Genomic DNA, 21,542 nt, shown 5'->3' on the forward strand with positions numbered 1-21,542 from the left:
AGGCTAGTGATGTTGTATTTGTTGGTTGGACTGTAATGGTGTAACGTGATAAGGAGAATTCCTATCCCAGGGCACATGGTTGCGTAGTGTGCGGGTACCTGTGAGCCCATTCTGAAGCAAAGGCTTATTTTACTGGATCTGGAACAAGGACTGAAAAAGAAGGCAAAGTGACATCTTCCCCTTGTGGAATTGTTTGGAAAAACTCCAACAGCCAATATTTTTCTTCCAGAAGAATGTCCTAGCTTAGCATTAATCAGGAAATTACTTTAATTGTGTGCTTGATGTTCCCCTCAATTTGAATTTTTAATTTGTAAACCCTGTTGGGTGGGACAATGAGACTGTCTGGGGTTTTGACTTCAAGGTAGTCATTAGTTGCTCTCACCTCCAGAAGCTCTTGAGGATTCTGGCAAACTATTGTGAACCTCTGCTGCTGTCTAGCAGAGTCACTGCCCACGTCCTGTTCTTCAGTGTCGTACTCCATATGTGTGGTATATTTGGCCATAATCCCTGCAACCTTCTCTTTTTAGAATTTGGGTTTTTCACTTCCTCTTCTTATTGTGATGTCAGATGAGTGTTGTGAGTCCTTTTTCAGTTTCACTTACTCATTTCTGTGTCAAGACAGCTCACCTCTCTTGGTTGTTTGTCTGATGAGTCCTGATAGGTACAAGAATGGTGTGTATCAGTATACTGATACCTGTCAGAAAGTTTCAAATTGCCACGATTCTCCTTGTTGTTTAATTTGATTTTTGTTAGATTCTTGTTTGTCCCAGCACTTTTTAGAACCCTCTTGTTCTTGCTTGGTATTATCCTTTCTGGAATTGCCTTAAAGCTGTATTTTATTGGGTCTGCCCCCCTAACTATCCTGACCAACACTATTATACGTTTTGGTGATAATTGTTGGTAGCTCATGCTTCTGGCCCACTGCAGGAACATCCCTAAGCAGCTGTTGTACTGCCAATGCTGTGCTTCCCCTTTTATATTACTTGAAATAAATGAGGAGACTGTGGCAAAATTGACCATTAATTCCATCCCCAAATCCAGGGCAGGGGGAGACCTGTGTTCATTTTGTATTTGTTTCAACACTTCCAGAAAATTTGCAAGTGTTAGTTTATCATGCGTTGTTGTATATATTGCAACAAATACTGTTCCCTAAGTGGCACAGTCACCTTCAGAGGGGACAGTCCCTAATTGTGAGTATATTGTGAGAATTCTGGGGCATACTTACAAGCACCTAGCACCACTTTGATCTGCCCTAGAATCATTTTTTTAAGGCGGCGTTAAGGAGATCTTTCTCCCACGTCGTATTTACAAGGTGGTAAAATGCTTTCATTGCGCTACTTTGTAAATCATTGCGCCACATTATGCCTGCACCAGGCAAAATGTATGCTAGGGGGCGTTCCCCCACAGGGAGGCCCGAAAAAATGGTGCAGTGAAATTAACAACATTTCTCAGCGCCATTTTTCTGTCATTTTTAATACCTGCTCAGGGCAGGCGTTACAATTATGCACCCATTTTAATCAATGGTCCTCCCTATGCTTTGCTGCACTAGCGTCAACATATTTGATGCTAGTGCAGCACAGTGCCCCAATAGCGCCAAATACTTTGACGCTATTGTCCTAACGACCGCGAAGGTGTGCGATATTGTAAATACGGCACAACCATGGTGTCATTAGGAGGGGCAGGTGTGACGTTAGAAAAGTGGCACATTGGGACTGATGTGCCACTTTCTTGGAAATATGCCTCTCTATGTTTATAGTGGGGTCCCGTATGGACAAACACTGCTTCCAGTTGGTTTGATTTATGTCCAACCAAAATCGAATTTCTTCATATTTGGTGGGAATCTTTCCCATAATTGCATTAATAGTTACTGGATTTATACCAGGTGTTGCCAATTGCTGGTTAGCTGGAGCAGCCCTCGCTAAACTAATACATTATGGGCGCAGATCCTCTGCCTCTACATTTTGTGTGTTCAGAAACGGTGTGTAAGCATCTAGAACTGGCCATGGGGCCTCATCATTACTGAGGAAAGACTCCTTGCAAACAATTTTGGTGTTTGGTGTTCTTAATATGTGAGTGGTATTTCTAAATATGCATAAGCTCTGTACTGTTAAGGTAGATTTGCTACAGCGTATGTTTGAAAATTGTTTGAATTTACGTTGACTGCAGGAAAAGTGGCCCAGGAATAGAAAGTCTCAGTTCTGTACGCATTGTGTGCCTCTACAATGACTGTCACATCGCCAACCTCATTAGGAAGCCCATTAGCAGGTAAAAAGTGTGTGACTGCTGGTCTACTGGAATTACTACTGGTTGTGGTTGTGCCATCTTGATAAGGCAGTGTTCAGAAACAGAAACACCAACTGGGGAATCCATTTAAAGTTCAAGCTTAGACAACCTACAGACTAATTGGACCCACCTTAAGACCAACGGTTGAGCTTAGGGTAGCTTTGGCATGCCAGAGAGTTACTCGGGAGATCTGTTATATAAGCACCTGATGATTTTGAAAGGGCGCTATGGAAATCAACTGAGAAAGAGTACCAGTGGGGTGATGGTTCTGATGGAGACCCTGAGGAGGACCCTGAGAATGATGAGGACTCTGAGGGGGGAGGGTCCACATCCACACCCCCAGAGGGCAGTTACTCTGAGGAAGAGTTTGATGAAGAGGGATAAAATGACAAGGCAGGGATGTCAGTAGTGATTGAGGACCCCATAGAAAGGGAATCCATTACTGGGTCAGTGCCAGGAGCAGTGTCACCTCCCATACCATGTCCCCTGATGAACTCAAGCATACACAGGCTGAGAGGGACCTGTGGTTGCAACTGTAACAGCTGGCTATGGAGGAGAGGAGCCTAGATGCTGCAAAGGTGTTAACGTAGGATAGGTTGGAGGAGGCTGAAAGAGGCTTCGCTAGGGAAAACATTTGTTTTGAGGAAAAGAAACTGGCCCTTGAGCATAGTGTTAAAGTTCTGGTCTCACCAACATTGCAGTTTGAGCCAATAGTACCATTAGATGTGAGAATAGTGTTATGAACACCACCCACATACCCACAGACTTGGTGCCTAGTTTCAAGGAGGGGGATGACATACATAAGTGGCTGCAGGAGTATGAGCGGGCTCTGACAGTGTTCATGATCCCTGAGGAGGATTGGGGAACTGATCTGAGGAGGTCTATTCCTGATCATGGGAGTGATGCCCTACTGGCCCTAGAGGGGAGAGACAGGCAGAGGTACACGCCCATGAAGGAAACCTTGATTGCTAAGTATGGAGTCACCCCTGAAGTGTAAAGGTTGATGTTCAGGGGCAGAAGAAAACTGTCTCACCAATCTTGTGGGCACTAGATGTGTGGATGCCGGGTTGCACAGCAAATAATTTTAAAGGGCTGTGCAAGCTGTTTGTCAGAGAGCACATGTTCCATTACTGTTTTCCAGGGCTATGCCAACATCTGTTGAAGTATAAGCTCTCTGATCCCAGGGAAATTGCAAAGGAGGCAGATCTTTGGATGAGTAGCAGAAGGCCTGGAAAGGAACTTGGGAGTGACCCTAAACGGAATGGCTCAGGTCCCCCCACCCCAGGGTGGAGGAGGCTAAGAGTATTCCAGACAGGTCCCATGCCCCTTCTCCAGAGGAGAATAAGAGGTGAGGGTGAGAGATGTCCCAGGGTGCCCTATGCCCAGCCCTGGAGCCTGGAGAGTAACCCAAGCAGGTTGCAGGAAGGGAACCTCATTTGTACCGGGAGACCGTCCACTGAGGTGGGCCTCATAGGATCAGGAGAACTTGGAGGGGAGGCTGGAACAAGCATCCCAACAGTTCTGATGTCTGGCAGCACCACTCCACTAAAAAGGCGTGGAATCCCAGATGGAGGGGTAGGGGGAGAAAGGACTCGCCCCTAACCCTTGTCCAGCCTAAGGGTACAGACCCTGGGTTGGGAGACCAGTTGCAGGGTGTAACCCCTGGCCAGTGGGAGAGCTGAGTGAGACAGCTGCTACAAGTGTCCTGACAGTTCTAGATTCTGGGGGTACCACTCCCAAAAGGTGGGTAGGGAACCCTAGAAGGAGGGGCAGGGGGAGGAAAGCCTCACTCCTGGCTACTGTCCTGCTTGACGGTGCAGACCCTGAGCTGGAGGGACCGTCTGGGGTACCACCCCTGAGCTGATGGGAAGTAGAGTGAAGAAAGTGGGGTCTGGGAGCATAGGTAGAGGGGTCAAACTGGGTACACAGTGGCATAAAACTGGCAAGTGCTGATCAGGAATAATGTCAGTAGGTCAATATTTTATATACAAGGTACAATGGGGGTCATTCTGACCCCGGCGGGCGGCGGTCGCTGCCCGCCTGGCGGGAACCGCCATTTGTCCGCACCGCGGTCAAAAGACCGCTGGTGCTATTCCTACTTTCCCGCTGGGCCGGCGGGCGCTACCCAAGGTAGCGCCCGCAGGCCCAGCGGGGAAAGAGGCCTGCAACACTGAAGCCGGCTCCGAATGGAGCCAGCGGTTTTGCAGGTGAGCGACGGGTGCAGTTGCACCCGTCGCGCTTTTCACTGTCTGCATAGCAGACAGTGAAAAGCAGGCTGGGGCCCTGTTAGGGGGCCCCTGCACTGCCCATGCCAGTGGCATGGGCAGTGCAGGGGCCCCCAGGGGCCCCTAAACACCCGTTCCCGCCATCCTGTTCCTGGCGGTAAAAACCGCCAGAAACAGGCTGGCGGGAAGGCGGTCAGAATCCCCATGGCGGCGCTGCGCAACCGGGGGAAATCCGGCGGGAAACCGCTGGACCCGGTTTTCTGACCGCGGCTTTACCGCCGCGGTCAGAATGGCCCAGGAAGCACCGCCAGCCTGTTGGCGGTGCTTCCGTCGTCCCCGGCCCTGGCGGTCTTTGACCGCCAGGGTCGGAATGAGGGCCAATATATTTTTATATAACCCTGTGTGGAGTCTCTTTTGCTGTGTATTTATTGTGTCACTGGGGTGAGTATGCTGCAAAAACGCTTTACATCTGACCTCTGTGGATAAGCCTGACTGTTCTGTGCCAAGCTACCAGGGGGCGAGCACAGGTTATCTTTGATGTGTAACTTACTTGCCCTGACTAGGGTGGTGGGTTCTGCCTGGCTTAAGAACCTACCATAGCCAACCAGAAACACCATGTCTAACACCTAATAAATAATGAAAGTGCAGCGCTTTCACGAGAGTACAGCTGTCAAGTTTTCAGATGTCCTGAAATGAGTGGGCCATTGCTGAGTCACTGCACAGGTCACAGGCACACCTGAACTCCTAACGACCTTTATATATAAGTACTTACCTTAGCAATTGAAAGGGGAAACTCGTGACTAGTTATGATGCATTTTGGAACTTAGATGCGTTGGTACAAAATATCAACATGTGTAACTGTATATCTGTAAAGGTATTGCACACGTTTATTGTTTAACCAAGAATTTGTTTTTTATTCTTTTGTTCCTGCCACCTTATTGTTCGTCTGTTCTTTCTTCTTCCTCTTCTTTATTGTTTCCTTTTTAATTTTTAAACTGCACACTTGTTGCATTAACGTTTACAATTTATATAAAGCGCGTTGTGAAAGTCCTAAACAGACTACCATAAATTAGTGAATAGCTTTTTATTTCTGATTCTAGGAGTTTTTTATGTTGAATGTGTTCCTAAGAGGCATAATCTTTTGCCACTCCAAAGTAAAGTGCTGGTCATGGGATGGCTGGAAAGTTCCTCTTCAAAGTTGGTTAATAAACAATGGATTTACAGAATTTGACCTAAAGACATTAACTGGCACCCATGTGCTGAGACGATCAGAATCAGGTGTTTGATGTTGCGGCTATGAAAACCATGCATCATTTGTGGCTTCGAAGTATTAATAAACAACTTTTCTATCTCCCTCCGCAGAGCTTAATAGTGTTATGTAAATAGTTTTAAGCTTTTTTCATTAATTAGGAACTTGGTTGAAAATCCTCACAAACGTGGTGATCGACTACACTGCCAGTTACGAGCCTTTCCATCCAATTTCAAGGATCAAGAACAATACATTTGTTTAAAATATTTTTTTAAATAACAATTTCTTTATCGAGATAATCACATTTGTTTCATAAAGAATAGATATTTATGTTTATGTTTGTTTGTTTTGAGGTGCACAGTCGCTCTCACAGAGTCTCTCAGCGCTGTTTTGGGGTAAACTCTACTAAAAGGTCTGAAGAGCTACGTGGCCACAGTAGTATTGTCAAGAGAGCCAGGGGTCTAGCCTCTTCCTGAACTGTAGGGTTTGCCATGAATGAACTATCCCTGGGATATGGTTGCAAAGGTTGGCTGACAGGATGCCAACAGCTCTCCTATCCAGTATTTTGTTCCTACTGTTTGTGGATGGCAAAAATGGCTTCTGTATGTGATAGTAAAAAAAAAGAATATGTGGGAGCATACTTTGAAAATTTCTTAATCAAAGTTACAAAAGTCCACGAGTGATTGAACAAATAAATTTGCCACTGTAATTCGATGACGAAACCATAGAAAGGGGACAATCTGTTTCACAAGGCACATTTAAAAAAGCATGCTTTAATTCCAAGCCAATATGCAAGTTGAAATTCAGATTTGCATTTATCAAAATTCCATGGTTCCTGACAGCCTTCACCCGAGTGAGGCAGCTGCCCAACGCAGTGAGCCAGATGTTGGCTTTCTAGAGTTTAACTCTGGGGGACAAGAGCATAATCTAAGATTTTGATGAATTCAGTTTCAGACTACTCCTGACCATTTAACCTTTAACAGTCTCTAAGGCCCCAGATGGATCATGTCTTGCAAGTCTTGAGACAGTCAGGTTTGTTTTAAGGCAGACCACACTACCTGTGCACCCTCAGTATGAAATATATGCTGTTATGCATGTTGTTACCTGAAAGCCACACATAAGAACAGCCAATGATCTAAGATAGAGGTGGAAAAGGAGAGGAGACTTTAAGGGGGCGTATGCACCATCCCTAATTCACAAATTAAGGGCCTGATTTACAGTTTGATGGACAGAATATCCTGCACAAATGTGCCTGATATCTCGTCCACCATTTTACAAGTGCTATAGGATATAATGCATTTGTAATACAGTGGAAGAGATATCCCTCACGTTTGTGATGGAGTATCCAATCTACTGAACTCTAACAGAGGTCCTAGTTTCAGAGCTAAAAAGACCTACCTGTAATACTTGTCTTGGAATTGTGAGGAAGGAATACAACCAGTCTAAAGCAGACACACATTCTTTCAATCAAAATTCAATGGTCCATGGTGTCAAAGTTGGTTAACAGATCTAATAGAGACACCTACATCTTTGCCACCTTCATCCAGCATCGTCCTTATATCATTCCCTACTGAGGTCACCATCAGCTATAAATTGTGGCCGGGACAGAAGCATTACTGTGCCTCATGCACCATGTCATTAAGTTCATCACATAGTTGAAGCTGAGTGATGAACACTGTCTCATGACTTTGCCGAATAAGGCAAAATAAAGATTGGCTGAAATGTAGACTAGTCCTTATTTATCCTTGCTTTTTTAAGGAGTAAGGACTGGACAGATCTTAAGTGGAGATCCATACTGCTTCTTATAACACATCAAGGCTTCACAGTCTTCTATAGAAATATGAGAACAATGAGAGAGCTACCTGCTGTCAACAGTGTAGAGGGTTTTCTTGGATGAACCTTTACCTAATGATTTTTCCAAGATGGCTTTAGCCTTCTTTTGGACCTCCAGCAACTTCTTGGTGAAGAAACCTGGCATATTACTAAGCGATTCTTGTGAGGTGGTGAATTAATCAACATATTCCTCCAGCTTATTTATCATCTCAGGAACATGATTTTGTGTCATTTTATCAGAAGTAAACCACTAACAGTTGGTAAATTTAAGATTGATCACCATTTTTGATGCCGCTATTAATTAAAGTCATATAAAACAGATTTGTTATTTCACTATTTGGATTCAATTTAGCAGATTTACAATTTCCTGGAGGGAGATTTTGGATTACAATCTGTCCAACCTTTCTTCAGGGTCACTGACATTTATATAAGAACTGATACTCCCAACTTGAGCATGTAATATTTGTGTCAAGTGATGTCAGTTGACCATAATGTGTCAGTATTCTGCAGAGTAAATATATCTTTGTTTCTTGCGTTTCCACCCTAGAATTGTATGCGGTGTACTCTCTACTGTTGTGCTGGGGTCTGTTGGTACTCTTAAAAAAGAGGAGGCGACATCTCATATGACACAGTATTTGACACGTCAGTGTACCCACTGATTACTGAATCACATTATGGTCAACTGAAACTGCTACACATGAAAAGGTATATTCAAATGAGACATATTAGTGTATTTGTGCCTTAAAGATGGAGAGTGCTCCATGAATTCTCTCTCTTGACTCTTGCAATATATACATTGTTTAAAGTGAACTCATTCTAAACTGCAGTGAGCTGAGAAGCATTTTTAAAAAAACTGCATTTGTGGGTTGAGGAAATTACCATGTTGCAACTCTTTTAATATGAACTATCCTGGCAAAAGTATTTTCTAAAATATTCTAAATTATGTTCATTCATTTATTTGGAACTAATATTTTTAAATACAAACGCTGGACCAGGTAAAATATACATATTTTTTACTTTATTTCCAAAGTACATGGAAGCCTCAAAGGCACCACAGGGAAGACATTTGCTAAAGATCACGCAACAAGTTTATGTTTGTGAGCCTGGTGGAAGGCCAGATGATTTTGAGTTTCTCCCAACCTAGGAGCCACGTTATTCTAAAGCCATAAAGTCAAGTATTGGCAGAAGGTCCCTTCAGTGAAGCCCCTTTTAATGTTGGGATATGCATTTGGCAGAAATGTTCTGAATGAAAGGACCACGACAGAGCATAACGTTGAAAAAGTTAGAGATCCCTGATTTCTCACACCCATGAAAGACCCAGTGAGTATTGTAGAGGTAATTAAACTGAAATCTTTATGCCACAGTAAAACAGTGTTTTTCCCTCAATGCCTCCAACACATAATCAAATGTTAGGAGGGTCTACTCCTTGCTAAAAGCAAAGATTTTTGCTTGTTGAAGTATTGCCAAAATTAATGGGGTACCTCCATACAAAGGCTAGTTTGATATTTTTCCAGAGCATGAATGTAGCAACTAAGGAAGTTTGTTTGTCTCTGGAAACAGAATAATTTTCCTTATTAATTGAAGCCTGTAAAAAACGAGCTAGAATATTTCTGACTGGTGTGTTTAATGATGCTTCCTAGTTTAGTAGCACACTTAGAGAGTTGTCTTTAGTGACTAGTTCTGGCTAGAGATAGACCCAGGAAGGTTGAGCACTAAGTGTTATTCCATTGATTGTTGTTGATTCCAAAGACAGTTAATTCAGTCTTATTAGCTTGACGTGCAAAATAGTTGAGAAACATCCATTTGTGAATTGTCACTAAAAACCTCCTCCTGTCCATATTGTCTTAGGAAGAAGCCACCCTGTCCAGCCTAATAATTATAAGGGTCTCATCAGCTTAAGAAATTGCCTTTGTCCAAAAGACCTCAGCTTATCAGACAGTGGGCCGGTATTGACACTGAAAATAATGAACAAAAGAGAGGATCCATATGTCAACTGGATCGTCACACCTGTTGTGTTTGTGGGAAGTAAGAGAGCCTAGCATCATCCAGTTAAAAAGGCATATCATTCCAGCACAGTATCGAGATACTGACTTTAACCAGCTGCCTGAACATGATCTATTGGTCCACTGTATCAGATGAGGTGGATAGGTCCAAGAGGACCTCTCCTGCTAGATTTCCCTCCTTCAGGAGGGTCGTGTTCTCATCCATGCTGAAAACTAAAGTGGACTCTATGATTAAAGACCACTTGCCATGGATCAAGAATGTTAAACTCTCCACAATACGGCAATATGTGCTATGCCACTAGCTTCTCTTGTTGTTTTCCACTGTGAACGAAAGTGTAACGGGCCCCTAATTTCTATTATCAATTGGATCAATGCCTATCTTTTTCAGAAATGCACATATCACTGTGTAGGGACGGGCATTTGTTGGTACTCCTATGAGAAGAAGCATATTCTAGCTCACTCTGAAATGATGAATATAGAAAATACTGGTTTTTTGTCACATGTAAACAGTGGCTTACTGAACAGTACCTATGAAGCAAGACACCAGTTGGGATGATGTCAATCTTTGATGCTTGCAGTGATTTGTGTGTATTAATCACTTCTAATTCAAAGTCTGTAAATTACAATATGCAGGCACAATTTTTGTGCAACTAAGTTGGTATGCAATAGCTTTTGAATATCAGGCCCTAAATTAGTGAAAAATTGAATGTGAAGTCAAAAGATGTCTAGGGTAGTAGTTTATATGTTGCAGAAATGATAGATTTTGTTTTTATAGGACAACATTATGCATAAAGAAGATAAGCTACATCACATCACTTTTGCACTGTAACACTAAAAGTTAAAACAAATGTCTGCCACATTGATTGTGGTTCACAATACTCCTCTACCACATATACTGCTGGTACTAGTGATGGTGAAGGGCTTTTGTATTGCGTTTTATATAGTTTCTTGCATAAAATTCAACAAATACTGCTAAATTGTAGCTCCAAATCCCAACCCTACTATACATGTTGTGTCAAATGTGCCAGTTGTTTGGGGCCTGCATCATAAAAAAGCCTGCGCTGGATCAGGCTGTGTCACAGAGAAATTAATGTTTGCAGGGTTGGCGTTGCATCAGAAAAAGTCATTTACAACTGATGTAGTGATATTTACCACATTTTCCACATTTGACACATCTATCAGACGTGTCTTGCAAAGCCTGCAATGCATCATAATTTCTGCGCCTCCTAAACCCAGGCAAGGGAACTCAGAAAGGGTATTTTTTTTTAAATGGATTCTGACCATTTGAGGTCACGTAACACCCTGGAAGATGTGTGTTTTCCACCTCCCACTAGTTGTAGTAGGTCTGACATGTAACAATCATGTTGTAGGACTCTTTGACCAATCTGGGACCATGACACCTATGATTGTATCATCCTCTACAGCAAAGCTGTGTGGCGTTGTGTATTGTTTGCACGGGACAAGACAAGATTGTCACTTCTCAATGGAGGAAGGGGTCCTCAAGTCCAGGTCTGCATACTCCCAAGAACAACAGGCTAATGTACACATAAGGAAGGAAATACATGTATTTCCACATTACGTTACACCATGTAGTTGTATTCACTCACATAACACTGCCACTCACCATGTGACACATACTCAGGTCTCCACATTCACATAAGTAAACTATGGCCCTCATTACAACCCTGGCGGTCGGTGTTAAAGTGGCGGTAATACCGCCAACAGGCCCGCTGTACAAAAAATGGAATCACGACCACGGCGGAAACCGCCAACACAGACAGCCACTTTAACACTCCGACCGCCACGGCGGTAACAACAAACACCGCGGCGGTCACCGCCAACAGACAGGCGGAAGACAATGTACCGCCCACAGTATTACATGGCACCAATCCGCCAGAATTTCCGGGGTGGTACCAGCGACATCAAAAGCACGGCGGAAACAGTCTTTGGAAGGGAAACCACTCACCTTTCAACACTCAACGAAGAACTAGGACGGCATGGAGCCAGAACTACAGGTCCTGCCGCTGCTGGTGTATCTGCTAATACACCAGGAACATCAAAGAAGGCAGCGGTGACGACCACGGTGAGTACTGCACCTAGCACAAAGGAGAGGGGGAGGAGGAAAAAGAGAGTGACACACACACGCAACACGTAACATCCCCACCCCCACCCTCACCCACAACACCATACACACAAACACATGCAGCAACATTGCATGTACACCCCGTAACCCCCTGGAGAAGAAAGAACGCAAGGGCAAAAGGAATTTAATTGAATCAGTGATATTTAGAAAATGCAGATAAAGTTAACAATTGTAAACAACAGTATATACAAATATTTACAATATGTACAGAGGGCCGTACACCGTCCTTTGCAAATGTCTGTGGACCAGTGGGCCAAAAAAACAGGGGTGAAGCCCACACTTGACTCCCGCCTCAAAACAGAGAGAACACTGCAGGGGCATCTGGTCAAAAACCCACAGGCACCTCAGGGAGAAGGGGAGGGGGGCAACATGTCAACTGCTTGATCCTGGGGAGTGCAAAGCCACAGTCTCTCAAGTGGGTGGTTTGCCCACTGCTTGGTCCTGGGGAGGGCAAGGCCACAGTCTCTCAAGTGGGTGGTTTCTCCACTGCTTGGTCCTGGGGAGTGCAAGGCCACAGTCTTTCAAGTGGGTGGTTTGCCCACTGCTTGGTCCTGGGGAGTGCAAGGCCACAGTCTCTCAAGTGGGTGGTTTGCCCACTGCTTGGTCCTGGGGAGTGCAAGGCCACAGTCTCTCAAGTGGGTGACATGTTCCACTGGTGCTGGAGGGGGCTTAGTGCCCAGTGTGATTCATCTTGCCAAGGAAAGTGATAGTGGATGCATATCTTCACTGGTTCTGGAGGGGGCTTTGTGCCCAGTGTGCTTCATCCTGCCAAGGAAAGTGTTAGTGGATGCATATCACCACTGGTTCTGGAGGTGGCTTTGTGCTTCATCCTGCCAAGGAAAGTGATAGCGGATGCATATCTCCACTGGTTCTGGAGGGGGCTTTGTGCCCAGTGTGCTTCATCCTGCCAAGGAAAGTGATAGTGAATGCATGTCTCCACTGGTTCTGGAGGAGGCCTTGTGCCCAGTGATGCTGCACCTGGGGTGTGGCAGTTCCCATTCCCTCACCTGGGTGTCTTAGCCACGAGATGTGCAGGGAACAGGTAGCATGATACTCCATGGAGGCAGAGCCACACTTCATCCTGCGGCGACTTAGGCTGCAAACTGCTGGTAGTGCCGGTGCTGGTGGTGGTGCTTCAAGTGGTGGGTGGAGGGTCCAGACCACCTCCTGCATCCCCGGATGCCTGCCCACTGGGGATGCTGCTGATGACAGATGTAGTGGCACTGGCTGGGCATGTGGTGGTGCAGTTGGCGGCACGGTGCTTGCGGGGGTGTCTGCGGCGGAAATGCTGCCGGTGCAGGCCTTGGTGAAGGTGCTGGTTGTAGTGGAGGGAGACACCAGGCCGTCTCCTGCAGCCTCGGATGGCTGCCCTCTGGGGATGATGCTGCTGACTGTTGTTGCGGCAGCGGAGGTGCAGGTGGCGATGCATGTGGCGGGGCAGATGGCGGTGCAGGTGGTGGTGTCTTCCGCGGTACAGGTTGCTGGCCTGTCAGTACTTATGGTGGGCACCAGTCCCTCACCTGGAGGGTCCGTAGCCTGAAGTGCCTTGCCCTGTTTTTTTTGCCCTTCCCCACCTTGCCAGATGCTGCTGGGACCTTGGCACTGACAGATGCAGTTTTGGAGGAGGCCTTTCTGGGTGAGTCCTGCTTTTTGGTTGTGCTGCTTGGTGGCACCCTCTTCACCTTGGCAGGTGGCAGAATGGGTTGGTCCTTTGCAGGGTTCGCTGGCACACTGGCAGCCCTGATGACTGCCCTCTTTAATCCCCTGGGACTTGCAGGTACCACCGCAGATGCCGACTTGGTGGCTGAGGTGCTGGCCTGGGATCTTGACACCCTGGCCCGAGGGGAAGGACAGGAGGGGGAGGCGTAGGGAAGAGGTCAAAGTTAGCAAGGAAATATTTTTTAGACACACTGGGACGGGAAGAGGAAGAGGGTTTGGGAGTGGAGGAAGTGGGAGTGGTTGTAGGAGGTGTCTTTCTTCTGAGTTTGGGTGAAGGTGCATGGGCTGGATGCTGTTGTGAGGTGGATGGCTGTTGGGTGGGTGGGTGCTTGCATTTGTGTACTTTGGGAGGAGGGGTCGCAGACACACTGGGAGAGGACACATGGGACGTGTGCATGGTTGTGGGGGTGGTGACTGCTCGTGAGGGGTGTGTAGTGATGGGCATGCTGGTGATGGAGGTAGTGGATGACGATGTAGTACATGCAGGTGTGAGTGGAAACGAGACTGGGAGGGAGTGGACGAAGAGGAGGAGGGGGACACAGTTTAGGCAGTGGATGTTGCTGTGTCTGCATGGGCATGGTGCTTGTGTGAGTGCCTGTGAGATGAGGTGTGGTGTTTATGTTTGCCTGAGCCACTTTTGTGTGTATTTGGGTGAATGCCGGTCTGAAGGAGTGCTTGGGATAGGTTGGGGTTGAGGGGATTGGGACTGGGTAGAGGAAGTTGGAGGGGGAAGGCTAGACACAGGGACAATGGCTGCCACCAGTGCTGAGGTCAGAACCTGAAATGCTCTCTGTTGGGCTGCCACGCCAGAGTGAATGCCCTCCAGGTATGCATTTGTTTGTTGCAAATGCCTCTCGACACCCTGGATGGCATTCAGAATGGTTGACTGCCCAACAGTGAGGGATCTCAGGAGGTCAATAGCCGCTTCACTGAGTGCAGCAGGGCTGACTGGGGCAGGACCTGAGGTGCCTGGGGCAAAAGAGATGCCCACTCTCCTGGGTGAGCGGGCACAGGAAATACACTGAGGGGCTGCTGGGAGGGCAGTGCTGGTAGGGGGGTGGCAGCTGTACCTGTTGTTAGGGTGGGCACAGAGGTGTCCACCACCGCCAGGGAGCTTCTGCACACCTGACACCCACAGGACTCTGCCCAATAGTATATGCCCACTTACACCATTGGGTTTGGAGTGCTTCATAGCCTGCACACAAGGGACCTACCCTGCCATGATCGCCCTGGCCTAGGGTCACCCACAGCCCACATCCCAAACCCAGATACCTTTTAAAGCGCGCAAAGTCAGGAACCAGAATCTGTACTCACCCCCTTGTGTCTGCTGTGATGCCCTCAAGCGCCCATGGAACTCCGGATAGGCCTCTGCCAAAATGCGGAACATCGGGGGGGTCATGGTGCAACGGGCACCCCTTCCACGTTGGGAGGCCAGCCCCAGCTGGGCCTCCGCTGCTTTTTTCGTCCAGCGGTGCAGGTCCTCCCATCTCTTGCGGCAGTGGGTGCTCTGCTTGTGATAGACCTCCAGGGTCCGCACCTCCTTAGCAATGGCACACCAAATACCCTTTTTCTGGTGAGCGTTGACTTAGAGGGAAAAGACAGGAGGAAAGGAAATTACTCACCCGTCCGGACCAGCATAATCATTGCCCCGAGTTCCCACCCAAGCCCTGACGCACATACACTGACCACCTCTCATGCAGCACTCAGGCCAGGAAGCCTCAGCACACCCCTACATGTGGCTTACATCCACACCACTCAAAACATGCATTGCCCACACGTCATGCTCTCAGTGTACTCACCTGTTTGTCTTGAGGACTGTAGAGCGATGTGTACTGAGGTAGGACCCCATCCACCAGTTTCTCCAACTCCTCTGCGGTGAAAGCAGGAGCCCTTTCCCCAGACACTCTAGCCATTGTCGTTTCCAGACTCAGGTTACAGCAGCACTTGCAGTGTTTGTCCTCTCCTGTTGATGGTCAGGTAGCAAGTGAGTGAGTTGTTAGAAAATGGTGGTCACGTCCGCGGCGGTGCGTACCATCACCGCTGGCGTACATCGCCATTGGGTCCTGAAACCCATAGGGCCCAAAGATAACCAATGCGAAGTTTGCGGCGGTCATCGACCGCCTACCACGACAGCACACATCTCCAGCGCACTTACCTCATTTCCACTTGTCCTTCCTCACAGGTCAGACAGCTGCCATTTCAGGGGGGCACATGGCATGGCACCTAACTGCATCATAGCAGACATTGGCCCATCAACTGACTCTCGACTTCACATACTGCTTCTGTGACCTAACTTCAGCAACACTTGTGCATTCTATGTGGAAATATGACCTTCTGTTCACTGTTATCCTCCATATGCTACAACCGCTGAGGCAGATGATGAGATGGCGGCATCCTCCAGTGTACAGACCCCTGGTGGACCTAGCAACAATGGAGGACAGACACATTATCATCACATACAGGCTTGAAGGTGCCACAATTCAAGAACTGTGTGCCCAATTGGAGCCAGACCTGATGTCAGCTAGACGCCAGCCCACAGGAATCCCCCCTCTAGTGCAGGTTCTGTCAGTGCTTCATTTCCTGGAAAGTGGTTCATTTCAAACTACAGTGGCCATGGCATCAGTAATGTCTCAGCCAGTGTTCTCCAACGTGTTCACCAGAGTGTTGTCTGCCCTGCTGAAACACATGCGCAGCTCCATTGTTTTTCCCCAGGTGGAGGATTTGGCCTCAGTAAAAGATGACTTCCATGCCCTGGGACATATCCCCAACATCATTGGTGCCATTGATGGTACACATGTGGCATTTGTTCCCCCCAGGAGAAATGAACAGGTTTACAGGAATATAAAAAGCTATCACTTGATGAATGTGCAGATGGTGTGTTTGGCGGACCAGTACATCTCCCATGTGAATGCCAAATATCCTGGCTCTGTGCATGACGCCTATATCTTGAGGAATAGCAGCATCCCTTATGTGATGGGCCAACTCCAGAGGCACCGGGTGTGGCTAATAAGTGAGGCCAAGGTCCCTACCCATTAGATGAAGGTGTCTGGGTATGGGGTTGTCCCTAAGGGTAAGTGTGTGTCTAACAGCTGTCCCTCGATATTTACAGGGGACTCTGGTTACCCCGACCTCTCATGGCTACTGACCCCAGTAAGGAATCCCAGGACAAAGGCAGAGGAACGTTACAATGAGGCACATGGGCGTACAAGGAGGATTATTGAGAGAACCTTCAGCCTCCTGAAGGCCAGGTTCTGGTGCCTCCATCTGACTGGTGGACCCCTGTACTACTCACTGAAGAAGGTGTGCCAGATCATAGTGGCATGCTGTATGTTCACAACCTGGCCTTGAGACGTCAGGTGCCTTTTCTGCAGGAGGATGAGCCTGGAGATGGTCTTGTGGCAGCGGTGGAGCCTGTGGACAGTGAGGAAGAGGAGGCAGATAAAGAAGATGTGGACATCAGAACAAACATTATACAACAGTACTTCCAGTTACACACAGGTAAGAGACTGTAACTCAAATTTACAGTACAGTAAACTTTTGAACATTGTACAAGGCATCCTCTTACCCTCTGTCTATGGACACTGACTGTTCCCTTTGGGATCACTATTTTCAGATCTGTGGACCAAATTCTGGTTACTGCTATATGTACTGCTGCCCACCAAAGGTCATCCCGTGGCATAATTCACTGAACATACATGTTGCAATGCTTTGAATATGTTGTAATAATGCATCTTTATAATCATTACACTGACTCCAGTATGGTTTCTGTTTCAAGGGTGTTTATTTTCCATGCAAAGTAGTATGGGGGTAAGTGCAAGGGGCTGGGGTGATGGTGGAGGGATGTCCAATTAGAGTCCAGTCTATTGGTATAACAGGTGCATTGTCCAATGGGGCGTTGGAAGTGGAGTAATGGCAGTTCAAGGTGGACAGGGTGACATAGTGGGACAGAAGGGTGACAATCAGGAGAGTCTTATTTCCTGGTGGGGGTCTTGGCAATGTTCTCTGTCTTCTGCCTGGATCGCAGGGACCGTTTGCGGGGTGGTTCTCCTTCTGCAGGGGGGGTGGGGTGCTGGTGGCCTGTTGGTCCTGTAGCGGGCCTCCTGTCCACCATCGCCGGCGGAAGTGGAAGTCTATTCCTCAGTTTGGCTAGTGTCAGGGGCCTTTTGTTGTGCCACTGCCTCCCTCATGGTCTTGCCCAGGTCAGCCAGCACCCCTGCAATGGTAACCAGGATGGTGTATATTTTAGTTAGGTCCTCCCTGATCCCCAGGTACTGTTCATCCTGCAGATGCTGAGTCTCCTGTAACCTGGTCAGTACCTGGCCCATGGTCTCCTGGAAATGGTGGTATGCTCCCAGGATGTTGGAGAGTGCCTCGTGGATGGTCGGGTCCCTAGGCCTGTCCTCCCCCTGTCACACAGCAGTCCTCCCAGCTTCCCTGTTGTCCTGTGCCTCTGTCCCCTGAACCCTGTGCCCACTGCCACTGACCCCAGGTCCCTGATCGTCCTGTGTTTGTGGGGTTGCCTGAGGTCCCTGTAGTGGTGTACACACTGCTGATTGACGTGTCCTGGGGACAGTGGCATGGGCTTGCTGGGTAGGTGCTGTGCTTGTGTCTCCTGAGGGGGGAGGTTCTGTGGTGGGTTGGGACTGTGGCAGGGTAACCGACTGTCCAGAGGTCCCTGATGGGCCAGCCTGGTCATCATGATCCAGGCGTGCAGAGCTGCTGTAATCACTGTGGGCCTCTTCTGGGGGGGCTGGATGAAGCTGGCACCTCCTCTCTGGTGTCATTGGGTAGGGGTTGTGTTGGGATGCAAATGCATTGTTAATGTATTTGTGTGTACCATCTTGTGCAATGGGTGTGTTTCCCTCTATGAATGTGATTTCCCTGTCAGCTTGGCCTTGTGTGAGTGGTGATTTTGTGGGCTGGGTGAGTCTCACTATTGGGCATGCTGGGATGATGGGTGTCCATGCAGGTCTGTGATGGGTGTCCATGCATTGTTGTTGCATGCAAGGCTTGGTATTGGGATGGGTGTGTTGTGATGGTGGGGTATATGTGAGTTGTTGGAGTGATGAGGGTGAGGGTAGGGGGAGGAGTTTGTGATGGCATGCAGGTATGGTGGGGGATATAATAGTAAAGATTTGACTTACCAGAGTCCAGTCCTCCTTCTTCTCCTGCAAGGCCCTCAGGATGCATGAGCGCCAAAACTTGTTCCTCCCATGTTGTTAGTTGTGGGGAGGAGGTGGAGGTCCGCCGCCAGTCCTCTGTACAGCAATCTGGTGTCTTGAAACCACAGAACGTACATTCCCCTGTAGGTCGTTCCACCTCTTCCTGATGTCATTCCGTGTTCTTGGGTGCTGTCCCACGGCGTTGACCCTGTCCACGATCCTCCACCATAGTTCCATCTTCCTTGCAATGGACGCCTGCTACACCTGTAATCCGAATAGCTGGGACTCTACCCAGATGATTTCCTCCACCATGACCCTTAGCTCCTGCTCTGAAAACCGGGGGTGTCTTTGGGGTGCCATGGATGTGGTGTGAGTGATATGTGTGAGGTGATGTGTGGGGTGATGTGTTGGGGTGTATACTGTGATGTGCGTGGGTGGTGTATGGGTGATGGTGTTCTGTGTCTCTGAGTGAGTGTGTGCTCTTTGCTTGTCTCTCTGTGCTTGGTGTCAGTTTTTTTTGTTTAAAGGGTTGTGGGGAATGTGGGCGTGTGTTTTATAGTGGTATGAGTGTGAGGGTGTGATGTGTGCATGTGTGTCAGGTGTGTGTATTTTGAATTGTCCAATGTGGTGTGGTTTTGTAAGTGTGTGTGCATTTTGAGTGTGGCGGTGTGTACCGCCAATGGTTTACCACGGTTGAAAGACCGCCACGTTGATTTGTGGGTTGTGATACTGTGGGCGTATTCCTGTTGGTGTAACGTTGTGGGTTTTGCTATCGCCAGTTTATCACTGACCTTTGGTGTGGCTGACTTGTGAGGGTCTCTTTATTGTGGAGGATTTCTATGTGTGGGTCGTAATACCCGTGGCGGATCACCACTGCGGTCACGGCATCTTGGCGGCCGTCAGCATGGTGCTAGATGGCATTTACCGACAGGGTTGTAATGAGGGCCTATGTCCTTTATTAGATGACTCATAGTCATACTGCTTTCACTACATCCAGACCAATGTGAGAGTGTACAAGATTGTATTCCACCATTTTACAATCTTTCACATTAGTCCTGCCACATCAGGCTAATTTCATCAATTAAAATTGACGTATCACCTATAAATTCTGATGCATTGTTTATGTGTATCAGTTGTGAGGCCATATTAGTAAGTAACGATGCACACTGAAGCAGTATTAAGTCCAATAGTCAGGATGTATTGTATTCTCACCGTTATGCCTTTTATTGTCTCAAAAGTCTGAGATGTATGTTCCAAGTATACATGTATATCTTTGTACACAAAAGCCACAAAAAGTCAGAAGTTCCAAGTGTAAAAAATATCTTCATGCAAAAAGCAGCTGACACATGTTTCGTCCTCCAGGACTTTTTCAAGGCTTATTTTTCATTAGGTTGTTCGTTGTGTTTAGAATCACAGTACAGCTAATAGTAGAAAGTGTTCAATTTCACTGAGTGGTAGCCACCAACGTGGCAGAGGTTGCAATGCTCTCTCACTATTTCTAGGCTTATCATGGCCTAGAGCTAAGCCAATGGTGGTTTCTAGAATATCTATCAGTTACTGAATGCATCTACTCACGAAAGAATGTAACCACTCAGCTTCCATATTTATTTGTATATTCCATATAGGAAGAAGAAGAAGAAGAAACTTTATTCGGTATGAAAAAATTCATCCATTACAGCAAAATAATCAACCAATAAATTATTAAAATACAGATAAAAACCATATGTAATAAAAACACCCATCATAAAAATCACAATCATAAAAACAGAAAAAGAATAAGAAGAAATCACTCTAAAAATTCTACATTTATTCGCCAAGTAGTAGCTCCCTTCAGGAATGATCCCAGGCCCTTCAATACCAATACATCTGAGGCCATTTGCAGCCACATAAAAGCAGGACGGTATTGCACGAAACCCTTGTTCCTTAGGAGCTGTAATAAAAATCTGATTCTAAATGGTGCATAAAAGACACAGAAAAGTGTAAAATGGATCAAGGTCTGATGGGACACCCCATCACAGGGGCAGGGTCTAAAGCATTTTTCCCCATACTGACCTAAAGGGAAGCACAAATTACTTCTAAGGATCCCCAAGCGAAATCGAGTTATGAGAGACCTTTCCCTCACATCCTTGATTTCTAAGAGATATCGCTCAGGACCCACCCACATCTTTAGCACAATAAAATCCCTGATCCATTTTTTCCCCAGAACCTCCCCCTCTCTCTTAGTCTCCTGGATTCTCAAAAAGTTCACCTTAGCCCATTTCTTATCATAGCTAGTCAGGTCCTTGGATAGTCAAACAAATCAGGCCGCCCCAGGTCATGTGCCATCTTCCTTATGTGCGACAACCAGGGAATATGCTTTACATTATCGCATGCCAGACAATCCCTTAGGATATCCCTATTAAGAGTGGCATGTTCGTTGCTCCAAACTGAGATCCATAGCAGAAGGGGGGCCAGCTGGGTAATGTCCTGTACATACTCAAGCTCGAGTTCCAGGTGTAGGCAAAAACCAGGAATATTTTGTCCAACACCCAGAAGCCTTCTACAAAAACGATTTTCTTCCACCATAAGGGCGCGGGGATCCCTAAACCCCCAAAGTGCCGAACCATACAGGAGGACAGGTAGGCATTTCCGCCTATAGATTTCAAGCATGGATTTGATAGGTTTACTGCCTACCCTAGCCGCAAAGTCAAAGGTTGCACCAGCTGTTGCATGAAAAAGCACAATCCTTCTAGCAATACAGGGTTTCCAAGATCCTTTCTCATCAAAAATGACCCCTAAGTATGGGAACTCGTGGACTCTGCTAATAGCTTGATCCCCCACCCTTAGCTACCCCACCCTACTCATAGGTTTACCGTACACCATAAAATGCGATTTCTTAAAGTTTATCTCCAGTCCCAAAGCTGACATAAAGATAACATAAGCTCT

This window comes from Pleurodeles waltl, chromosome 3_1 (genome assembly GCF_031143425.1).
Source record: "Pleurodeles waltl isolate 20211129_DDA chromosome 3_1, aPleWal1.hap1.20221129, whole genome shotgun sequence".
NCBI lineage: Eukaryota > Metazoa > Chordata > Amphibia > Caudata > Salamandridae > Pleurodeles > Pleurodeles waltl.